The sequence below is a fragment of the Protopterus annectens genome, chromosome 4.part1 (genome assembly GCF_019279795.1).
Source record: "Protopterus annectens isolate FY-2018-M chromosome 4.part1, PAN1.0, whole genome shotgun sequence".
In the NCBI taxonomy this organism is placed as follows: Eukaryota; Metazoa; Chordata; order Ceratodontiformes; family Protopteridae; genus Protopterus; species Protopterus annectens.
In genome coordinates, this window is record NC_056734.1 from 920,316,770 (window position 1) to 920,343,378 (window position 26,609).

The following is a 26,609-nucleotide window of genomic DNA, read 5'->3' on the forward strand; positions in this document are numbered from 1 at the left end:
GGAGTCTAGGAACCCCATAATGATTGTTTTTCTTTGGTCCCATTTGTCATGCAGTGCTTTCAGCAACACCTTCCTGCAGAATACTGCCAGTAGCACCATCACCAGAGTCACTGTCAGTGTTGTTTGAGGTCTGAAGAGGGCACATACTTAGAGGCCATGCAACAGTCCTTCATGGTGTATGCTGTTATCACCTCTATTTGGACATGTACCATGTTCCATAACCCCTTATAACTGGACATTCCAGTAGCAAGACTCTTAATCTGTGAACTTCCTGCAAGTCATAGCCCTGCTATGACACACAGTCCCTCTCAGGAGGAACCAGAAGTCCTAGTGCAAGAAGCCAGCATAGTAAATGAATACAATGGCCACATGGTGACCCACAAGCATATTGCAGGAGGAAGTTGTGCATGACTCCCAATATACTTTTGCCTCAGAATGTCCACCTCTGCATTAGACCATGAACAAATAGTGGAACCCCCATCCATTCATGGGAAAACACAGTATATGATACAGAATAGCCACCACCTGAAGACCCCATCTCAGACTCCTGTGATGTGTCCCACAACCATGTCCATAAATACATGTTTTCGTGTCTCTGTCACCTGTGTGCATGATGATGATTGTGACCTACTCCACTCTCCCTCCTGTATGGTATATGAAGGAATGCCTGCTGTGCAGATGGTTTCAGTCTTGCACTAAAAGCATAGCCTGATATTTATCCTGAATTCATCATATGTTATCTTTGTGACATCACATTTCCCTGTGTACTCATCCTGCCCCATGCACCTGGACTAGATGTAAGGTGCAGCTATTACTGTATTGGAGATGATTTTGCAGCTGTAGGTTGTTGCAGTACCACTACACTTTTATGCATAAACGGAAATGATGTGCCTTCCTTGCTGGCCATGACTCTGTGCAGTCCAGTGATACAAGTAACCTGAGGATATCCTGTCTGTCTCCTCACAATCATATTGCAGAGCACACTACTTACTAAAACCATTTATCAGACTTTGTCTGGATCATATAGGAATGACTTCAAACCATGCCAAGGCAGTGGAGATGGGCTTTGTCCTGTCCTAACATATGCATTATAATCACACCAAGTGAGGATAAGAAATGGCTAGTCAAAATAAAAATCCAACAACTTTTAATCAATGAGAGTAAACTTGGTGCTTTCATCCTATCCTTAAGGACTGCTTCAGCATTATTATCAATTAAAAAAACTCTATTTAAATACTTCAGTCAATTTCAAACATTCTGCCAAAGCAGAAAACCTCATAAGAAACAAACATTTTTAAAGACAACATTACCCAAAAATAAATACAAGTGATAGTAAATAATATACTACAGTGGATATAAAAAGTTTACACACCATTGTTAAAATGCCAGGTTTTTATGATATAAAAAAATGAGACCACAATAAATCATTTCAAAGCTTTTCCCATTTTTAATGTGACATATAAGCTATACAATTCAATTGAAAAACAAACAAATCTGTTAGGGGAAAAATATAAAAAATATTCAGTCTTCTTGGGCACACACTTGCCATCAATTAAAGAGACTCTGATTAACCCAAATAAAGTTCAGCTATCCTAGTAGGATTTTCCTGACATGTACTCAGTTGCCTGCTACAGCAAAATCCATGGTTGCAGACAGCTCACAAAGCATCAAAGGGATCTCATTGTTGAAAGGTATCAGTCAGGAGAAGGGTTCAAAAAAATTTCCACACCATTGGATATACCATGGAACACAGTGAAGACAATCATCAAAAAGTGGAGAAAATATGGGACAACAGTGATGTTGCAAAGAACTAGATGTCCCTCCAAAATTGATGAAAAGACAAGACAAAAACTGGGCAGGGAGGCTGCCAAGAGTCCTACAGCAACACTGAAGGACCTGCAGGAATTTCTGGCAAGTACTGGTTGTGCACTATATGTGACAACAATCTCCCGTATTCTCCATATATCTGGACTATGGGGTAGGGTTGCAAGACGGAAGCCTTTTCTTACACAGAAAAACATCCAGGCCCAGCTAAAATTTGCAAAACAATGAATGAAGTCTCCCAAAAGCATATGAGAAAATATGTTTTGGTCTGATGAGACGAAGGTTGAACCTTTTGGCTACAATTCCAACAGGTAGGTTTGGCCCAAAAGCAACACTTTGCATCACCAAAAGAAAACCATCCCCATGGTGAAGCATGGTGGTGGCAGCATCATGCTTTCAGGTTGCTTTTCTTTAGATGAAATTGGGACTTTAGTCAAGGTGGAGGGAATTATGAACACTTCCCAATACCAGTCACTTTTGGCCCAAAACCTTCAGGTGTCTGCTAGAAAGCACCAAAGTTCATTGCAATAGATTGGGTGGCTACTAATAGCGGGAGGGGGGGGGTCCCAACGAGTTGTTCCTTAAATTAAGAGAAAGTATGTGGCAATTGAGGGTGAATGCCACCAATCCATCTGGAATAAATGATGTCATCTGTCTCTCAAGCTATTTAAAACTGAAGCAGAATACTATCTCTGAATTTTGATTACAAAGAGGACAGCTTACTAAGAAGTCCTTATGACAGTGAACCATTATTCAAGTGTATTCTATTTATTCCAACAGTAGTAGTTGCCGTCATGGTTTCTTTGCCAAATGTGTGCTACTGGTTTAGTATGAGGTTGGTACATTAATAACAGAAAGTATACATGTTTTTATATATGTATTTTTCACATATATATATATATATATATATATATATATATATATATATACACATACATAAACCTATTTATTATTTTTTACACAACTTTCTAAGGTATTAAAGTTTTATTACAAGGTTTTCTTGTGTTATTATTGTATTTTATTGTAAAGGAAACATTGTTGGAAACTGTATTCTTAAAAGTTAATTGAATGGTTTAATTTGATAGGTCATGGACATTTGATGCTGCCTGGCTATAAAAGGAAGTGATGTCTAAATGTTTATTTATCTGATGAAGTCAAGTGTAATTGCTGATGAAAGAGCTCATTAAAACTTTGTTTTTCTGGTTCTGTGGCATTTCTTCATTTTATTTTATTTTGGTATTTGTTCGTGTTTTGGTTACCATTCTATGAATTAAAAATGTCATCCCAAAACCTGTGGTATACATAAATAAAACTGTAAAATTCTGCTTCTTTTGGCTTTTCCCGGTTAGGGGTTGCCACAGTGGAACTTCAGTCTGCTAATGATTGGCAGTGGGTTTTTACGGTGCCGAGTTGCCAGCCCGATGCCCAACCTTCAAAGAAGGCACACCCATTCACGCACGCACCTACCTGCATATCTTTAGATGTCACTCGACCGTGGGGAGGACATGCAGACTCCGCACAGAAGGTGCTGCAGCCGAGAATAGAAAGGGAGAACCTATTGCTGTGAGGTGATAACGCTAATGGCTGGACCACCGAGGACAATAAAACTGTAAAATTCAACTTTGAAAGTAAAATTTTTCTCCCACCAGGTTAGAACTAAATTTGTGTAAAGTGGGACACATGAGGCTCCCATTGCCATTCCAGAACTCTGCTGAAAATACCCTCAATATACACAAAATTATTTTTCAACATATCAGGTCTATGTCATAAAACTGAAAATGCAAACTCTCGAACTTTCACATGAGCCAATAATCAAAAACTCAAAAGTGGTACCCTGCTAAATATAAAATCCTACTCCGAGATCGCACTACAGTGAGGAAAGGGCAAATATTCCGATCTTTACTGTACTGCAATCCCAAAACACTACTTTCGAGTTTTTGATTATTCGCTCATGTGAGTGTTTGAGAGTTTGCGTTTTTGGATTTATGAAGTAGACCCTAATATCCATAGGTTCACACAATACCATATCATCACTGTGGTCATTAGAAGAAAAATCAGTAAATATATGCAAAAAATATTTCATCCCCATGTCATTTGGTATGACAAACTGGGTAATGAATAACTAACCGACAAGAAAATCAAAAACAAAGGTCCCAACAGAATTGTGATGTACGAAAAAACTGTTTTAATGAAGCGTTTTTCGTTGTTGTTAAAACGGCAACTTCATCAGATTACATAAAACAAAATCCTTACAAATTTAAATAATAAAAAATCATATGATCAATGATCAGCTGATCTGTTAATTATAAAAAATCATTTTAAAACCCAACAAATATTGTACATACAATATCTTATAAAAATAGTGCAGCAAAGGCAAAAGTGAAAATCTACATGCCTTGTGTTCGTATTATGCCGCTATTCAAATAAACGAACTTCAAAAAAATGTACAATGAAGGTAGGGTCATTCACTATATAACCCTCTCAGGTGTTTGAACCAGTCAGAATGCAGTAGTACAACAATCCATGCTTCAATTGTTAAACTTTTTAACTTTTGAACTTGTAATTACATTATAAGGTACTACCCCTACCGTGGTTAAACTGACAGCCGACTATTTAGGTCAATACTTTCAAGTGTTTACATATAAATTATTGTCTTAGCAAGGCATCTCATGGCTAACGAAAATCATGCTTTTGTGTTTAAAGCAATAGACCAAGTTAGGATAGATATTAGGGGTGGTCTAGTTAATTGGTTACTGGAGGAATTTATAAGCTATTGTATGTACAATATTTGTTGGGTTTTAAAATGTTATTTTTACGCTGGCGATTGAGATTATAAGTGGATATGGTTTGTTGCAGCATGACAAATTGTTGCGGTTTTCTATTAATGACCTGACTGCTTAATATTCATAATTTTTTATAATTAACAGATCAGCTGATCATTGATCATGTGATTTTTTTTATTATTTAAAATTGTAAGGAGTTTGTTTTATGTAATCTGATGAAGTTGCCGTATTAACGACAACGAAAAGTGCTTCATTAAAACAGTTTTTTCGTACTTCGCAATTCTGTTGGGACCTTTGTTTTTCATTTGGTATGACTATGAAAAAAAAATTTATCATGTCAAATTCTCTCAGTGAATGATACCTCATTAAGATTCTGTAAAGATTGCTTGGACTCTTTCAATACATGTCCAACAAAGATTTGGTATGCTTATCTATATAATTGCCAGTGGTTCTGTTTTAGAATAGGTGACTATGTCTTAAAGGTGGGATCATTATGTTTTTGTGTTTTTTTGGAATGCTGGAAATCACTGGGATGACAAAGTGGTCGACTGACAAAAATCATATACTTGACTAGTAATACCTCCCTGAATAAGCAGATCAAATAACCTACAGTCAATCCTGGCATAAGCTTTGTTCCTAGCAACTCAACCATTATCTTTAGGATTGCTCAACATTTCCAATATTTTATTTGTATAGTAAACAGCATCCATAATAACCACCCCCATGTCTTTTTTGGGTTTCATAACCCTAATACCTCTGTTAGTCACCAAATCATGAAGTGCTTGCCTCTTCACAACAGACAAAATAAGAGAAACGTAAGGTGGAAGTGGTAACAACAACAAAGTACTAGGATACATCTTTGGGGGAAGGGACCTCCAAAAGTAAAAAAATAAATGTTTCTGCTCTATGTTTTTTTGTCAGACTACATCTGGAATATACCATACAGTTTTGGAGGATGTGAAGAAAAGGAAACTAGTTTGCTGAAAGAAATTCAGAGGAAAGCGACCAGAAAAATCCTGAAAAAAAAGAAAACACAGCATGACATGATGTTGATACACAGGGTCATGTCAAGGAGATGTGAAAGAGTCACTTTGAAGAAGATGGGGAGACTGAGAAGGAGGAGCCACTGGTAGCTAATTGCAGGGACAAACTACTCTGTGTCTCTTTGAAAATACATTTTTAAAAAGAGGGTTGAAGATCCATGGAGTGTACTAACATAATTGGTGGTGTACAGGATATACACAGAGGTACTCATTAGAGCACGGAAAAGGACAAAAAAAAGATAAGGGAGGAACGCAGGAATGGAGGGGTGGTATAAGATTAAGGTGCTGAAATTGCAGGCTAGAAAGGATTATTGTCATTTTTCTTTTTTTGCCATCAAGCAAATATAATCTAATAATATGGGCCTTGCACCTGCATATAATGCAGTCAGCATGTCTGTCTTGTCTCATTTATTACCAAGGATGATTGATGATGTCATTACCCAAAACTACCTCTTAAGGAATGCCAGAACATGAGATTGGCAGGCAGAATATGTGATCAAAATAGTAGAATGACACCCAGTTGTGCCATAAGGATATCTGGTATTGTAGAACCTTTCATAGCGTCACTGTCGTTCACAGAGGCACCTGTTGCATAATTTAGTATTTCTGCAGAGATGTCCTTTACGTTTTGTGCTCAACACCCAGTAAATATTATCATATTCTGTATGTTCTGTTTCTTTCCTCTTATTATTATTATTATTTTGCATAAAAACTGATCATTAGCTGTTTATTCAAACAAACACATAAAATATGTATTTCCTTGAGTTACATGGATAGAACTCAACAGTCAATTTTTGGTTAGCCTATCTTAGATTTCTGGTTCAGTATGATGATGAGTTAGCCTCCAACATTTCTCAAGCTGCAGGGAAACATCAAAAAATAAATTTTAAGTCCTAGACCCAGAGATTTCACTAAGGGTTATCTTAGTTGCAAAACAGAGTAAGTACTACAAGTAAGAATTAGTAAGAGTAAGTAAGTGCTACGTGCTCGAGAGACTTGAACCTCAGCACTTTAATAAATAGGACATGCTGGAGGGACAGATTCATAACCCAGAGGCTCCCTTCACTCTGGAATAAAATCCCAGTCCAGGTTAGGCAGAGTCCCTCATTGACTCTCTTCAAGAGGAATCTTGATGAGTGGATGGGAGATCGTAGGTTTACCCCGGGTATCACTTCTGTGTCACTGTTAGACAGAGGCACAGTATACTAACCTCGAAAAAGGGCATAGCAAAATTAATTTAAAATGGGTGGCGAAAGCCAAACACACTCTGGCTAGGCTTATAAATGCCCTAGGGCAGATAGCCTAGTATGAACCTATGAACCTACTGTATCACTTTTTTAAATTGCAAAAAAGAAACCATCACAATAATATGTTTGCTTTGTGTAAGGAAGGGTAAGAGCAATTTGGCAGTACTGAGAGCCAAATCTGAGGCATACTGCAATCCAAATAATGCCTATTATAAGGCCATTATTTTTACCAGAAACCAATATGCTCAAACTACTGATGCTTGGGTGAGTTTGATACATTGTGTTGTGTTTTACGTAAATGTTGGGCAAGTGTTTACTTAGCCTGGTAAAACTTTATCGTGATTGAAATGAGAATTTTAGAAGCTATGTGTCTTATTAATCTGAGTAAGAACTGCTTGCAGAATAAGAAATTACTACATAACATGAACCCCTTTGAAAGAATCTGCTTAATGCCTTTGACAGCCATAGATATATGTTGTGTGAGTGAAATAACCTTTATTTTTTGCATTAAAAAAGTGTCTGCATGCATCTTTATGTATGCATATACTTTTTTTATGCAAAAACACAGGTTGTTTCACTTATAAATAAAATTACAGCACAAGAGCACAATGATACACCAGATAAATAGCCTGCTCCACTGGACAACCAACAGGAAAAGCATAAAATTTATAAGGAAAAGCATACCATTTATAAGGAAAAGCATAAAATGGAGCAGAATAAAACAATGAACAGGAATTATAAAAGTAATAATCCGAGTTTTACATATAAAAATATGAAATCCCTGAAAAGAAGGTTATGTTATTCAGTGGGTAGAAACACTCACTGATATGCTGTGTTTGTGAATACATAAATCCAACAGGACAGTTCTATCACGCAGATTTTGATAGGAGATTCACATTTAATGTTGCAGCCATGTGTGACACTACAAATGTGGCCTATTTAGCCCACCGCATAAGCTGTGACTCATTCTATGTGGGCAAAACTGATCAGAGACTACGTGATAGGATAACATATATATAATATCAATACCAGAACTACCACTAATGCCCAGACATGTCACTCACAAATGAGACACACAAATTTCACTTCCTAGTCATGGAAAAAACTAGACTGGATAGGAGACGTGGAGATGTTAAAAATAAGACAAACTAATGAAACCCACTGGATTATTAAATTAAGAGCTGATAGTAGCAGTGGTTTGAATGATAAAATCCACATCAAACCCATACTGAAAACTAGATCTCTGTGTAGACAACATTATTAGTTTTTATACGATGTTAAACAATATGTGTATATGGTGGGGTAGCAGAGTAACACTTTATTTACAAAAAAAATGTTTTTTTTATTTTTTATAGGTTGTTTATATGTAACTTGTATATTGTATAAAGATAGATATATTAAATAGGTAATGTGGTTATAGCTACATATGTTATTATACAGCCTTGAATGTAACTAGTTTTAGTAAATGCGTTTAGTACTAGCTGTTTTTGCAGTAGCAATGATGGTGTTCCTTTAAATGTGCAATAAGCAATCAGGAAGGTAGTGGATTTGAATGTTAAGCACTGTATTTAAGGGATGAAGGTTTTTGACTAATAGTATCATTTGAAGAAGCAATCTGTGTAATTGTGAAAGCGCTTACGTTTGGATTCCATTAAAGACATTTTACTTTTATAACTCCTGGCAATTGTTTTATTCTGCTCCATTTTATGCGTTTCCTTATAAACAAAATTACTTTAAAAATTGCTTTTAAACATGGACATCGAAACTTACACAGCTGTGTTTATGACATTAATATTAGTGAGCGGGAAGGAGGAGGCTGCACCATTTTGGGTTCCAGCACAATTAAGCTGGATTAGGGTGGGTAAGTAATTGTGTATTAACTTATGTAATTACTAAACTGCTAAATTAACAGGTTGGAAAAGAACTAATAGTTGTTACCTGTGCTGACCAAGTACTTCCCACTAGGCCAATGGCTGCTTTTGACAGGAGACCCAGTGTTATTTATATTGACTAGAGGAAATTTACCAGGACACTCCTACTACTATTTTTCTCTAGGTAGTGCCAGAGGGCTTTAACCAGAGGAAAGATGGAAACGTTATAAATACATTTGTGTCAGCTATAGCAAGACATGAGACTGCTAAGCAAATGATGTCAGGCAATGGTTTACAATTTAATAGTGAAGAGTTCCAATATCATTCTTTTTTAAAACATCACCTCTATCTAACTTAAATTAAATAAAATTATTATAATATAGAACATCACTGTGAAAAATCTAGATCAGTATTTCATACAGACAGTTTTGGACTATAAAATGAAAAGGTTTAAGTGAGATTCAATCGTTTCAATTAATCTTGAGACACAGACTTATATTGACATAATTATATTCACAGAAAAAAAGGCAGCAGCACAAGTTCAATGCACAATGCTGAGCTGCATTGCTCCCCATTCAGCAATTCATGTTCACTTACATTCCCAAAAGGACAACATCTCACTCAGTAGGAATTTCTATGACTATGAATCATTGAACTGGAGCAGGTGTACACTGATTAACTGAGTGCTCAACTTTCCTGCTCTGTAAAAGTCCTGGCAGGCCTAGACAGCCAAATATTCTCCATCCACACACATTCAAGCATGCACCATTCTCATAGACACACAGACACACACGCACACACACACACACACACACACACACACACACACACACACACACACACACACACATGAACACACGCATACAAATATACAGACACTCAGAAGCACATACACACACACACACACGCACACACATATATGCATACATGGTCACATACACACATGGTCTCTCTCACACACACACACACACACACACACACACACACACACACACACACACACACACACACACACACACACACACACATATACACAACAGACAGTCATGTGCCTTCCCCAACAGATCCATGTGCACTCTGTCCCTGTACATGTAGGCAGCTATACACTTTTACATCCTTACATACATCTCCACCTATATGTCTTTGTAGTCTCTGTAGAATTCAATTGATCTGCTTCCCTGCACATATGCCATCTCTTTGGAATGTATAGGTAAGTAGTTGAGGTGCACCTACATATAATTAGCACTGCTTCTTCAGGGTAACTTTTGTCAAACAAGAGTAGTCACAAGTATGCTACAGAATCAGTTCACCAGGTACCTATGGGCTTCATTAATCATACACCACTGCTGCCTGGTTATCACATTTATATTTGACATCTAACAGCTCCCTCCTCAAAAGCACATTTTGTCTGACTGTGCAAACATCCCAGTAAGAGAAGTGTGCCTAGTACTCAAAGCATCTTGTACTGCTTTGCATACTAGGCAAATTTTCATTTAATCTCAGCCATAATTTAGAAAGATTTTCACTATTAAATAACAGTACTAAAATATATATCCATTTCCTTAACATCATATTAGCCACATTAAAGATAACTATACTTGTTATGTGTGTCTTGGCAGTTGCAATAAAATTACACAATATACCACCTGAATTATCTCTCATATGTAACCAAATCTCTATTAATTTTACAATCATAAAAAGTGAGAAATCTGAAGGAACCAGCTACTTTCAATTACAAATGAGAAGTTCCCTATGACTGTTAATCAATCATTTACCTAGTGTACAAATCAACCCCTCTCACCTTTTCCATTCCCAGTTATAATACCCTACATCTATGTCATTATCACTTGGAAATATGTTACTGATCCATCTAGGATATTATTTTTCAATAAAATTAAAATTAGTTCTCATATATCTTTACCTCATGTTACTGTCCACTCAGCTCCATGTAGCATCACTTTGAGACAGAAGTAAAATAAAAAAAAACAAGCTAGACAATGCAAATCACACCTTGTATATGGTGTTCATTAAAACTGAGAGGGTTGTTCTCTTAAAAGCCTGAGTCTTCATCAGAATTAAAGGAATATTAAAACCACAGCATATAAAACCTTCTGTTACCCTACACATGATGTCCAACAACTAATTAAAACACCTGTCATCAATAATTATTAAACAATGTTGTACCACCACAAACTGTTTATATTAAATGAAAAATATATTAAGAAATTGTATATATATGCACACACACACACCCATACACACACACACCCATACACACACACACACACACACACACACACACACATATATATATATATATATATATATATATATATATATATATATATGGGTCCCCTTCAAATTACCGAAACGCCAGTTCGCCGACATGCGGAAGAGGAACGCGAAAGGACCGACAACGCAGTTGACTGACATGCTGAAATCCCGACAGCTGGAAGACCAACAAGGGGAACGTGTAAGCGAAACTTGGTAAGTATGCGCTAGTGAGGGATTTAGGATTAGGGAGCGGACATGTAAGTGTGCAATAGTGAGGGATTTAGGGTTAGGGTGTGTGAAAGGTGAGTGTGCGGTAGTGTCGGAGTTAGGGTTTGGGTAATGTAAGTGTGTGTTAGTGACGGGTTTATGTTTTAGGGTGGGTTAAGTAAGTTAGGAATAGGGTGCAGGTAGGGTAAGTGTCTGGTACTGTCGGACCTTAGGGTTAGGGGTGGGTTAAGTGAGTTAGGGTTAGGGTGCAGGTAGGGTAAGTGTGCAGTGTCGGACCTTAGGGTTAGGGGTGGGTTAAGTGAGTTAGGGTTAGGGTGCAGGTAGGGTAAGTGTGCGGTAGTGTCGGACCTTAGGGTTAGGGGTGGGTTAAGTGAGTTAGGGTTAGGGTGCAGGTAGGGTAAGTGCGCTAGTGTCGGACCTTAGGGTTAGGGGTGGGTTAAGTGAGTTAGGGTTAGGGTGCAGGTAGGGTAAGTGTGCGGTAGTGTCGGACCTTAGGGTTAGGGTTTGGGTTAGGGCTAGTGGATATGTAATGTAGTGTAATGTGTTGTTTACGTGTAGTGTGTTGGTGTAATGGTGTTCGATGTTTTGCGTTGTCGGTATTGTGTGTTGTCGGTTGTTTGGTGTCGGTGGTTTGTGTGTCGGTGAACTGGCGTGTCGGTGTTCTAAAGTAGACCCATATATATATATATATATATATATATATATATATATATGTATATATATATATATATATATATATATATATATATATATATATATATATATATATATATATATATATATATATATATATATATATATATATATATATATATATATATATATATATATATATATATATATATATATGTATATATATATATATATATATATATATATATATATATATATATATATATATATATATATAAACATCTAGATAAAAATGTATAGATACTCCTAAAAGAAGAGGTGCTTTAATATTAGAAATAAAACTTATTTATAATTTGTCTAAACACAACTTTAAAATGCAGGCTATAGAGATATGATCATTAAACCTTATCTCACTGCATAACAAATAATGTTTATATAAACCATTGTTAACGTTGTCATATTTTATGTCATAACAATGCTCATAACAGTGTTCAGCAGAGGGAAATGTGTTTAGAAAATATTACAGAATAATAATAAGTATACCTTAAGTAGGATGACAAATAAAATGTCTAAATGTGGACACTGCAAGTATTGTAGGTTTATATGAGATGGCCCTTATGCTATGATGGTTGGCTTTGATAAATCAATAGGATGCCAATGACACTATAATTGCAAAACCAGCAATGAGGTTTACCTGGCATCCTGTTTAACATGTGATACTTTTTACATCAGTGAAACAGAGGCAATTAAAATATAATTCATGAGCATCGTCAAGGCATAAAACATGGCAATGTTAACAATGCCTTATATAAACTTTCTCTGTTATGCAGTGATTTTAATACATTTTTATTATTTGTATTAGAAAAGGCAAACAAGAATCCCTGGGGTGGAACGTGGGAGAATAGACTAGAATACCAAGAGCTGATCTGGAAAATTAAATTAAATACCACAAGACAACCTACCCTACAGCAAAAACCTTTCCATTATCCAAACAAAAAAACAAGTCATCCAAAATACCCCCATGTACTCTACAGCTGCCTATCCCATTCTACTGAACATAACAACAGTTGAACATTACAATACAGCACAACCTGTTGATCCCCTCCCATCCTGGTCTGTCTTTGAGTGGCATAACCATATCACTACCGAGGAGTAAGTAATATAAATATTCCTCCATCACAATGTTCCCAGCACTTTCCCAACTCAAAAAGCTCTCATATAAATGAATACTGTCAATGCCACCCAGCCAATATAAGTTACTTTACTGGCCATCAAGCCATACAAACTTCTTATTCATTGGAAAATTATGATCCTGACTCTGACCACAAACTCTCTCCCATTCTTTGACTATCCGACCCAGCACTCATGCTTTTATAAAGTTCATCAAACCTGCCAGCTTAGCAACTGCTCTGTGGGCCAAGAGGTACACCTTGACTGACCGAACTGCTTCACCAAGAAACCATCAGTGAATGACATATGTCATCAATAAAACAAAAAATAATAAAGGCACTGATATAATGGAAAGAAAAGCTGTAAAAGGGAAAGTTTTAAATAAAAACACAACTTTAACTATTTATATTAATAATATTTGTACTAGCACATTAGGATATATTTTATTGATTAACTATTTGTAGTTAAGTTGTTTGATTGGCTGTTGCTAAATTACTGTTATTTAAAAATTGTGGTGCATCTGTTAAATTTATTTACTCTGATAATGCCCCATAGAGTGAAGGGGCAACAGTGCTAAGTGTTTTTATTTAAAGCTTTCTTTTTATAAAACCTTTTCTTTCATTATATTAGGGCCTCTATTTTTTTGTTTGTTTTTTGTTTCTATTTGGACAACATTTGCTTGGTACTTGTGTCAAGTTTATAGTGGTGACCATCTCTTTTCCTCTATCAGCAACTGCCTGACAATGTGGAATTTAGCCAAGATTTCCTGAATCAACCATCCTGCTGCAACTTTCCAAGTTTTCTTATATGCTGAGACAACATCACTGGTTCTAGCCTTGCATCCAGTACCAGGGACTGAAACCTGTGAAGCTCAAAATGAGAAAGACTATCAGCTATCTCATTAAAATGCCCGGGAAGACTTCTGCCTGAAAACCTGAAATTAATTAACAAACTCTATAAAATTAACATCTGTAAAACCAACAAAACCAAAACTGATCTCTTGACTTCCTTGCCAGGGCCTGCACAACTGCACAGCTGCTTTATTGTCAGAAGGAAACATCACTCTTCTATTCTGTAAACTCCCTTTTAAACCACAGATGCTGCTCAAATTGGCATGAACTCTTAGAATACCACATCCCTTCTCTATTCGTCTAACTAACTCACTGCAAACCACTCATCATCAAAATATGCCCCCATACTATGAGGTCCTGATGCATCTGTATACAAATGTGACTCTACCTCACTCACCCAGTCCTCCTGCAAAAAAGATACACCATTAAAACTTCACAAACACACTGCCCATAACATCAAATACTCTTTCTCCATCCACAAAAACCTAACCCAATGGTACTTACTCTTACACCCTCTCAACAAATTAGCAATTGACCTACCCAGACCTATCACCCTGCTTGCAAAATTCATTAGTCCATGGAGCTTCCCCATCTCTCATTTCTTTCCTTTCACCCACTCAGTATTTTTTATAAACAAAATGAATGCATATGTGCATCCACTATAAACCCTAACATATTCGGTACCTGAGTTGGGCCTTCCAACATATCCTACACTAATGGCATGCACAGGTCCTTAGACATCTCCTGAAGTTCCATTATTCCATTATCTGTACACTCTCCAGTCAATTGTCCAAATAATGGACCGCCTTTTGACTAGAGACCCTCTTCCATACCTCTCATCCTCTTAGAGCCAGAAATCTGGACAGTCATAAATAAAAGTGGGACAAAGGCCCCAAAATAGGGACATTTTTGCAATATTACTCTTACAAACTTAGAGAGCTGATAGAACAACAGTTTTTTCCTTATCATGAATTTTCTGAAACTCAAATGTCTATCATTATTTTCTACCTTCTATCTTAAATGATTTACCACTAATTTGCCAAAAAAAACTATTTTATGAAAAACAAACCAAAAATATGAGGCCAAATCTAGACATTCTGTGAAAATCTGCACAATTGAGAGGTATGCCCTCTTCTGCCAAATCCACTGCAAAGCTGAACTGAGTTTCTCAAATGTAGCAGAAAAAAAGCACACACCCCATCAGCATTACCTTATCACAATAATTCAGTCCACCAACTCAAATATCAAGCAATGGCAACTCATCCTCCCTGGCTGGCAAAAGCCAAAAAGCCATCTCAATATCCAATTTTACCAGCCATGGGTATTGTAAATCCCCTTATCAGATGCACAGCATCATTTGTTAAGACATATTGTACCTGCACATCTGATGTGACAATGAAATCCTTTACGGAATCCTCTATGAGATAGGATAAATGATGTGAGGTCTAAATCACCTGGTTTCTTCTTTGGTACTAATATCAATGGAGAAAAGCAAAATCTCTTGAAAGGTGGTATCTTGAAAGGGCCTAACAGTCTGCCAGCCTCAATTTCCTTAGCCAAGACCGTCTGAACACACTCTTGCTTCCCCTTGACTGATTTCAAATTACAGCAAAATGTCTTTCCTGGCCCCACCCCCTAGCTTAATAGAAAATCTTTCTGTGAAGTCGTCAAACAGCTCCAGAGTTACATCAGCATCAGGAAAACCGCATAACTGGGAAGGAAGCATCTGTACATTAATTGGAGAATGAGAAAGCCTGCCTCACCAGCTTATCCCAAAAAGGCATAGCTACTCTTTGCTCACCAAAATTACCCCTGCTTCTGGGACTGTGCTGCCCAGATTATACTGCCTGATTCATCTTGTAGTGACAACATCTGCTCAGTCACTCTTATTTGCACTAGCACTTGGCTGCTGCACAATTGTATCCATGCATAGAACATACTTGATTAAACCTACAGACTGACCAGCATTACCAGCATTAAAACCCCAGCAAGTCCCTAGTCTATCCCCAGTATCTCTAATCTGGCAGCCTTAACCTCCTGCATTGTCCAACATCATTGCTAACCAGATGTTAGCATACCTTACTTCCCAATGCAAGGTTTTGTTGACTGCTTTCCATTTACAAAAATGTTCATACCACAGCCAGGCATTACCAGATTGCAGTCTTTGTTCCTCTAGAATTATAAGAAAATAAGCCAACAGGTGGCAAGACAAATGACAGTTCTTTCTCTAAAACTACCACCATGTAATAAACATAACCCAAGACCCAACTGAACTAGGTCCATGCTCTAAACTTGCCTAGACTCCTCCTAGCCAGAGCAGTCAGTGCAGCTATCAAATCCTTAGTTCCAGTGCTTTCTGACTCCACCAACCTCTGTACTCCATCCCCATCAGTCAGATTGAACACTTCAAACAAATCTCCCTTCCATATCTTTTCCTTCACAGCTGAGGTAAACTGGAGTGTGCTAAACACCCAGACACTCCCTCTAGGAAAATCTGAGGTACCAACCAACCTCCTGACAGAGTTCCCATATTATAAATACCAGTTTCAGCAATCTGCTCCAAGTCCTGCTCAACACACACCATAGGCAGTTCTAATCTACCAACTACAGCACCACTACATGTATTCACAACACCCAACTGACTCCTCACTTTCTGAACCTGCTCCTCAAAAGTTAACAGTTCCTGTAGCCTGTCCCTGTCTGGTCCACCAAACACTCACAGCCACTCAGCTTCTGTGATCTGCTCTACACTGAATCAACAACTGGACCACTGCCAGACCACTGCCAGTATTACCTGTATACAGCTGAGGCTCTACCATCAAAGCTTTGCTGGCCCTTTCCTGTTGCCATTTTCAATCTTTCCCCATTGTTCTGCCACTCTGCTCTTCGGGCATCTTGTGTTTTCACCCACCTCTTGTTTGCTGCTCTGGGGAAGACTCCTCTCCTGAGAGCACTGGCATCTCAGGATATCTGAACAACTCCTTCACCTGGGACACTAACTGCACCTAATGCTCCTTCAAGGTTGCACTTCAGCCATCTGCAAGACAAGAGATAAATAATCAGCATCATAAGCTTAACAACTACCCCTCTAAATCTCTTATTAACAAATTCTCACCCTGTCCCCTCTAACCTGTCCCCTACAAGGCATCTAGTATAGATTACTATTACCTATCCCATCTCCCTAAACTCCTACCTTGTGACCTGCCTCTAGTAAACTCTCCCTAACAAAAGTATGTAATTCACTAATATAATATAATATAATATAATATAATATAATATAATATAATATAATATAATATAATATAATATAATATAATATAATATATAATATAATTATAATATAATATAATATATAATATAATATAATATATAATATAATATAATATAATATAATTTTAATATAGTATAATATATAATATAATATAATATATATAATACAATATAATATAATATAATAAAATATAATTTAACAACATTCTTCTCATTCTCCAATACAAATAGAATCAACACTGCTCTGCAACAGCTCATAAACTATCAACAAACATCAACTGTGTTACTCTGTAAGCAACATCCTCCAGTCTGATCAATAACTGACAAAATGTGCACCAAGCAATGCTGCCTGATACTTAAATCTTATGCAACTACAGAATGAACTGTTAGCCGGACATTTAATTCCAGCTGCAACAAGCAACCAAAAATTCTCTCCAGGTATTACTGCAAAAACCCAGTGTTTCGCCTTTGGAAACACCACCTCCTACATGCAAGCTTATCCATGAGTTAACTTTTGCCTATGACAAGACTTGCAATGCATTCCTCCACCTTATCTCTCCATGATTTCTGGTGTAACAAAACCTATAACTCTGATCCTTGTCATTATTTTTAGTGCACCACATTTCTTCCAGAAATCCCAGTTTAGGAGGTATGAAGAGGGACGGCATTTTCAAACTGTTGGCAGCCATACGTTACTGATGGTTTACACAACTACCAGTCCTACCACATAGGGGTATAGGAGTCTTGCCTTGTTGCTAAAGCATTTATAGTTGATGTTTTCAGTTTCAGTGTTGTGGCATTTCAATGTTATGCCTTTTCGATCTTCTGGGTTCTTTGTTATGAAAATCTGATGTTGTAACAGGAACGCATATAAATATATATATATATATATATATATATATATATATATATATATATATATATATATATATATAGTAAAAGGTATATGCCATTTTCCCCACTTTAATGCAATCCTGGAGTTAGTATATGGAGTTAGAAGGGCTGGGGCAGAGCCCCCCACATTGGGTGGTGAGGGGGCATAGCCCCCCACTTAGTTTGGATATATATTGTCTTCTGGAAAGAGTTAGTCATTGATGTTGTAAGTATGAATGTCTATGGTTTAAAATGTATTGTTTTGAAGCTTTCGGTGAAATATAATATTAAACCAAACTAGGTGGGGGGGTAGCCCACACCCTTCCAATGTGGGCAGCTTTGGCCCCCACACACCCGCCTAACTATATATACTAACTCCAGGATCACATTACAGTGGATAAAAAGGGCATATACCTTTTACTTGTCATACAGTACTCTACACATTGCCAGTACTTCAGTTCAATGAAATGAGATTTGGTGAAATGAGTTTCAGTAGTTTGAGCTTTCAGCGATTTGCCCAGGGTGAATTCAAATTCAGTGAAATGAGCTTTGAATGAAATTAAGTATATATATATATATATATATATATATATATATATATATATATATATATATATATATATATACATACACAGATAGACATTTCTTACATATTATTCAATCTGCAGCGTATTCTGTTAATGTTTTTATGTAATTTTTGGAGGTACAACATTGGTTAACAATTATTGATGAAAGGTGTTTTGACTGGTTGTTGTGCATCATGTGTTTGGTCACCAAAGGTTTTTAAATGCTATCAATTCAATATTAATTTAACTCTGATGAAGTCTCATGCTTTTAAGAGGCAAAAGTAGTAAATTTTAACACTGCATGCACAACATGATCTGCATCACCTAAAGTATTTTTTTTTTTGTAGTTTTACTAGCTTTGGTGTAACACATGGTCAATTTCTTTGACTGTTTTACAGTTCATAGTGAGAAACATGAAAGTGCATCCAGTTACTCTGCAATAACAAATAATCTTTTCATCACCTTAACTTCCATTTGATGTTTCCTTCCAGCTTTCAAAGAGAATCATTGTGAGCTTAAAACACCAAAAATTGGCCTTTTATCTTCTCACAGCCATATTCTGGGACTAAATATAGGAATCTCCCATAGTACTCCCATCTTATGTATTACCTCATCCTTTTTAGATCAGCTTACTTTTCCCATAAATTAATATGAGAGCTAATTTACTCTGAAAATAAATATGTTCTTATAGTCAATGTATACTTAGAAATAATAATGTGAATTCACTAATAAAGTAATATATACTGCATTCTAGAAGAATATTTACAATCAATTAAAATATATTAGCAACTTGAACTCTAACAATCTCATCTTGAAAATATGAAACCATAATCACAAGCTCTTTCTGATGATGTTCTTTTAGTGTAAATCAAGACTGCAACTATAATCACACTTTATAAAATCAGTTATCATGTTCATATGAAATCAATATAGGAGATTGCCTCCACAAAAAGTACCACCAAGAAGTAGGTTAAACGTTTTACCAAGTCCGGTTTAAATATCTTGAATCTTCTTTGCAAAATGCCTTTTTTACTGATCCTCTCATAATATACCCTTAAATGAACAACAAATCATGCTTCACCTACTATTGTAAGCAACAGTAAATAAAGTAACTATTCCAAACTATTATTCATAACTGTAGCCTTACCATAATGTGAATATGGGAATCGCCTTCTCAATACTTGATTGCTTAATTTTATATATATATATATATATATATATATATATATATATATATATATATATATATATATTTATATGGGTCTACCTGCCAACATCGATGTGCTAAAACACCGACAACAAAATCATCGACACCACAAAACTGAAAGTTCAGAAACATGAAGCGTCACATACCCGACAAACCACAATCCCGACACTCAACAAGCAAAACAAATCCCCTTTCCAAAAAGCACACACACAACACAAGCACACCAAAAACCTTACAAACCAACACTGAACCTTACATACACAACTATCTATGCACTAACCTTAACCCAAACTCTAAGCCTAAGGTCTGTCACTATCGCACACTCCCCTAACCCGCACCCTAACCCTAACTCATTTAAGCCATCCCTATCCATAATGTCTGCCACTATCGCACACTCACCTGACCCGCGCTCTAACCCTAACTAACTTAACCCACCCCTAACCCTACAGACCGTCGCTATCGCACACTTACCTTACACACACCCTGACCCTAACGTCCATCCCTATCGCACACTTACCTTTACATGTCGGTGTTCTCAGCATCGAGATTCTCAGCTGTCGGTCTTCTCCATTGTCGATCATCCAGTGTCAGTGTTCTCATTGATGGTGTTTCGAGATTTGGGCGTTTTCAGGTAGACCTATATATATATATATATATATATATATATATATATATATATATATATACACACACACACACACACACACACACACACACACACACACACACACACACACACTATTTATAATGAACTGCTTGAATGAAATGCTTACATTTAGCAGTTTACAGGCTTTTTCCATGCAGTTTATCTCTTCATCACTGCTTCAAATTATTTTTATTTTTTATTTTTGTCTCCCTGTCTGTCATGTGACTCTGTTACCTTTATCGAATTGACTCATTTGTGTCACATCCAGCGAACAAGGCCTTTAACTAGAGCTCAGAAATCACCTCTGGGGCAGGGCCTGGAAATACCTGGGAAGAACAAGAGTCCTACAGTCCATATAGTGCAAACATACAGAGCTTACAAGTGCCTTCCTACTCAGGATGAAGTTTGGTCCCATTCCCTCCCTGTGAGAAAAGCCTTATACCCCATACATTTTCAAGATCTGAAATCAACAGCTCCCCCCCCACACTACCAATGGACTAATTTAAATGCATTAACTATGATGACATTGAGAGCTTCATAATAGAAGCTTAACAGGAGTGCCATGCCTGGGCATGATGTCCTCAGATTTTTGCAGTGCAAACTTTTCTAGGCCTATCAATGCTAAGATATAACTCTCCTGCAGATGTCAGTAAAGCAGTGGTCTGACACTGTCCTCCTTACCCCAAGATGTGCAGCTTTGTACAGTCTGCTCAATCCCTTCCTCACCTCCCAGCCCTTTTAACAACCAAGCTGCCTCTCAAACATGGTTTATGTGGGTCAAAGTCAGATTTTTATCACTCTTTGCCATGTGGGCAGATGGTCGTGTCAAATTATTGCACTATAGTATATCTGTTCACCTTATTTCACTACTCCATAATGACTCCCATTCTAGCATAGTAGCTTTTACACTGAAAGTATTATTCATATATAAATAGAATAAGTACTGTGTTTTATAACTATATATATATATATATATATATATATATATATATATATATATATATATATATATATATATATATATATATGGGAACCCTTCATTTGTTCAAAATTTCAAATGTTCAAAACTCGTATAGCCGACACCATATGAGTGAACGTTTGAAAGGCTGACAAATGATAGCGGAGATCCTGCTACAGTGCGGGGCTGGGAGATTCCCCTTTCCTGCACTGTAGTGCAATCTCGGAGTGAGAATATTTAATTAGGGGGGGGGGTGGGGGTGGAGGGGGGGGTTTACTGTGTTTACAGGTAGGTAAATGGTGCTATTTCAGGATGTCGGTCTTTCGGAATGTCGATCATATAGTGTCGGCCATATGAAAGTTGGCATTCTGAACGGTCAACATTCTATATATATATATATATATATATATATATATATATATATACACATAAATATATATATATACACATATATATATCTAAATAAAGAGAGAGAGAGAGAGAGATACACTCTTAAACATGAAAGCATAGTTTCTGTACTTTTTGGGACAAGATATTGCTATATATAAACATGATACCAATGCAAGTTCAGTCGTGTTTGCATTACATGAATGAAGTGAATGTATATTACAGTGTTCGTTTATATATCCAAACATAAACTTCAAAAATTATTAGCAAGAAAATATGCACTATAACCTTTTTTAAAATGAGGAAAGTAACAAGGTTGTGCACACATTTTTATAGATGAGAATCTAAAATATGACAATTTCAAAAATGCTTGGTGTTATAAAATTGACCTAAAACTCTATATCCGTATTCAGAAAACTTGAGTTACAGATTCTAGTATAATACTTGCCATATCATTATATAAGCAGTGGTAGCAATATATTCAGCAAACTATACTATGCTACATGAATTGAAGGAATACATTATAAATAAGTATTGAAATAACCATTCTATATATTCTAACATATTGCTTAGCAATTTATCGGGATCAGCAACTGTCATTATAGATGAACTCATACTGAAGTAAATCATCAAGAATTATCTTGTTGTGTGTATCAGGATTAATCTGTATATACACTTTTTATGTATCTGGTAATTAAGCATTCACACATAGCTGCTTAAAATAAACTCTACAAATACCATGTCAAAGTAAACATGCTATATAAATTCAACTGTACACATGACCAATCCAGCTATGTTTTAGATTTCTACATAAATCTATCAGTAATTGCAATGTCTGTATATTCTTATAACAAGCAATAAGTATTCAGCAGTAACTAGTTGTGGTCATTTTAAGCTACACAGGCTATAAGGTATTATGAAACATATAAAATCATGTAGTGTAGTATTTTCTGTATCACAAATGCTATTTAATAATAAATATCTTTTCATTAAAAATCACATCACTAGCCCTGTGCTAAATTTCAATGTTATATTATCATTTAACTAGCCATTGATGGACTAATTCATATAAAATATTCTGTTGTGTGTTTTGCCTCATAATTTCAGATTTTTCAGTCCTGCATTATAATATCATTGGATAATGTATTAATATATAATATATAATAATATAATACCACAAGGCAAACAGAAAAAGGCATGCATTTTTTTTAATTATCTGAAATATCAGAAACAAATATATTTCCATTCTGATGCACTTAGAACTAGGTAACATTTGACATTTAAATGTGTTAATGCTGAGAAAATGCACTTTAAGTGCAGTTCTAAATACCTCTAAGAATGAAAAACACATCACATTCCTCTGCATTTGCATTTGGTATCCAGTATTTCTGTAAGCTAAACTTGTGAACTTAATTATTTAAAAATGTAGAAAAAATGCAACCATACAAGTGTTTTTTTTATTCTATGTGTCAATTACATGTTCTTTCTGAGGATTTAAATGTTAAATGTTATATAATACATTTAGAAAAAAATAGGAGAGTCAGTTCACACCCTATCATTATTTCTTTCTGTAATGTTTCTATGACAATAAACACACACCAAGAAATAATATATTACACTGTCATACAAGCCATTTAGTGCCTGTCATTAGTTATACCGGCACTGTTTTAACCATAAGGTACATGACTTAACTAATACTGTAAACATGATGTATGTCACTTAGTGTGCATTCCAATGTTATAATGCTAAAACACATGAAATTGACCCATAATTTATTCTAATTTTGTATTTTAAAGCTATTTCTGACTTGTTATATATTCTAATTTAATTAGCTTAAAGCTGGTTAAAGGGTGATCTACAAAATACACTGCAGTCTTGCATATACATCTATATTTACACTATGAATGGAAGACACAGCAGATACATATATCAAGCCCTGTCTCGTGGATACCTCTTAGATTAAATTAGGATGGCATTAAAGCCAAAGAATACCATGGCATCATCTGAGCATGATGTTTAGACATTAAAACAATAGGGCTGGTATAAATCAGGGAAGTGTTGGTTGGGAGCATATCCCTGGGATAAGCTTTTAGACAGATATAGAAAAGCAGAGTGTAAACTATCCTTTAGAATGGACGAGGATACATATTTACAGTCATTATGAACAAACAGATATGAAGTGTCCTCCACCAATGTAGGCATTTTAAAGGCTATATGATAGTTTCACTCTCAGGACATTTAATGCATTAGGCCTAATCTGGAGAGGAAATGAGAGAGAGAGAGAGAGAGAGAGAGAGAGAGAGAGAGAATACAAAGACTAAGAGGAAAGGAACAGAAATCTTCTTTTTTAACAGAAGGCTGTATGTTTAATGGGTACAACCTGTGATAAAACAGATGTGATATGTCTGTGCAAATTATGAAAGACTTACAATGCCTATGTGTTGAATGAATTACCAAAGGGTCACAAGTTCCCTCAAAATTACATGGGAAAATACATAATCATAGTGGCTGAAATAACTAGCGTTTTTTTTTTTTATTACAGCATAATTATTTCACTATTGCAACAGCTGTGCTAACAAAATAATTACTTTTCCATTTCCCATTAAAATCAAAGGAAAATCGACCAAAAATAGAGCCAGATCATACTATTTGTTATCATGCATTATCATTTGGGGCCCTCTAACACAGTTTTGATATGTTTAGACAAGTGTTTTTACTGAAGATCTGTGTTTCCTTACTACTGATGATGTTTACCTATTTAATATCATTCCTTGTTACATTGACTTAGATTGGTTTCTAGAGTTTTTATTTGAATCAGCTAACTTTTTACCAGGTAAAACTCAAGTACTTGTGGTACTGATGGAGTTAGTTTTAGAGACAACCTTCATTTTCTGAGGGGCAATATTACTTGCAGATGAAGGGTGCAGAAATGGGTGCCACATGTGCCCCAGTGTTTGCCTACATTATTATGATTCAATGGGAGAAGTTTATATTCAACTACTACAGCCAATTTTCTTGGGTTATGTACACTTGTTTTTTAGATGACATTTTTGTAGCATTGAAAAACTCTAAGACATGTATGAGTTCATCAATTATATCAATTCTACCACCTTGTTTTTAAAATTTACTTATGCATTTGATATGCATAAGATTAACTATTTAGATGTTGAGATTGCCAAAGATTTTAAAAGACAAATATTTATAACTAATACTTATAGGAAACAATCAATTTATGTTTTATTTTTTACTAGTTGCCATCCATTTTATCAAAAAAAGAGGTATAGTTAAGGGCCACTTACTTGGCAAAGATGGTTTCTGATGACAATCTATTTTTAAAAGAATGTGACAATCTATCTAAAATGATTTTAGTCAGGGGGGTATGCAAGTGACCTAGTTCAAGAGAAATGTAATGAAGTAACACTTAAAAGGAAGGAGGGAACTTTGTGCCATCTTATCTGGTCTAGAGAGGTGAATGTTAATAATAATTTTAATATTGACACAAAAGGATTGGGTTCCACTGCTTATTTTGACTCCTTCATCACAACTTTTACTATTGACCACCTTGATATTAAGGAGGTCTTCAGTACAAATTGGAGAATTTTCAGTAGTTTTGACAAAATACTGTAGTAAATAGGTGACAAGACCTGTGTTGTTTTTAAAAAAGGTAAGACTATCAAAAATCTCCTAGACAGTGGTGACTGCTTTCATTCCAGTGGAAGGAAGGATACTTTCAAATGTGGATTTTGTCCCCAGTGCAAAAAAAACCCTTTTGTTGTACCTGCATGGGGTTTATCTGGCTAAATGCCAGTGATGTACATGTATTCAGAGTATTTATTGCAACATGATTTAGGATTTGCTATTAAGCTAATACAGATCTTATCAACGCTTTTTATGTATGGTGTAGTATCTTTTTTTAGTCAGCAGTATGTTTTTATTGGCTGAAACGGGCCTATGTGATTTGTACATGAAGTTTAAATTTTCGTTCTAACTGACCATGTCATTCTGATGAAGTTGCTAGTTATACTCTGATGAAAGCACTGGTTTACTGACTTGGGAATGGATGGTGTAATACTAGTTGGCCCTTTAACACAGTGACAGGGCATGGGTAGCAAACCCATATCCTGATAAGAGCAGCTGATTCCACTTATCCCACAGTTTCTAGTTATTTGACTTGAGACTGATAGAGGGGCAGTTTTCTGTTGTAGGTATGCTTTTTAAAGAATGACAGGAAACTGTATACATCTGTGGAAAGTGGCAACACTACTTACTGTAATGGCAGTAGCAGCAAGTTAAAATATGGTGCTGTGGCCATTGATTATTCTGCTTTAGGTGCTCACACATTGCAGGTGATCTCCAAACTCAGCTACCTGTTTTGACGGATGCACTCTCTGGATGAAAGTAAAGGCCAGTTTAGTGCTCACAATGTACAATTCTTGCTATGGCATGGTGGGTAGTTTGTATATGTCAGAGTGTCACAACCTGAAATGCATTACTATGGCCATTTTTTTATATTTTCATCACAATCAAACATCAGAGGGTCACACAGAATGAAGCTATAGAAGGACAGGCTGTGTATGAAAGCTTATCCCAGTTACATTATCATTTTTCAATGATATTCAATAATTCATTGATATTGGTATCTTTTGCCTGAATACTTTGTCAGTAACAGTTTGGGAGCAAAAAAAATTATTTATTACCTTGGTATCATTGATATATCAGATGTGCTGTTTATATTTTGCCATTTCACTTACTATTTGCTTCAGTGTTATCTGAATATA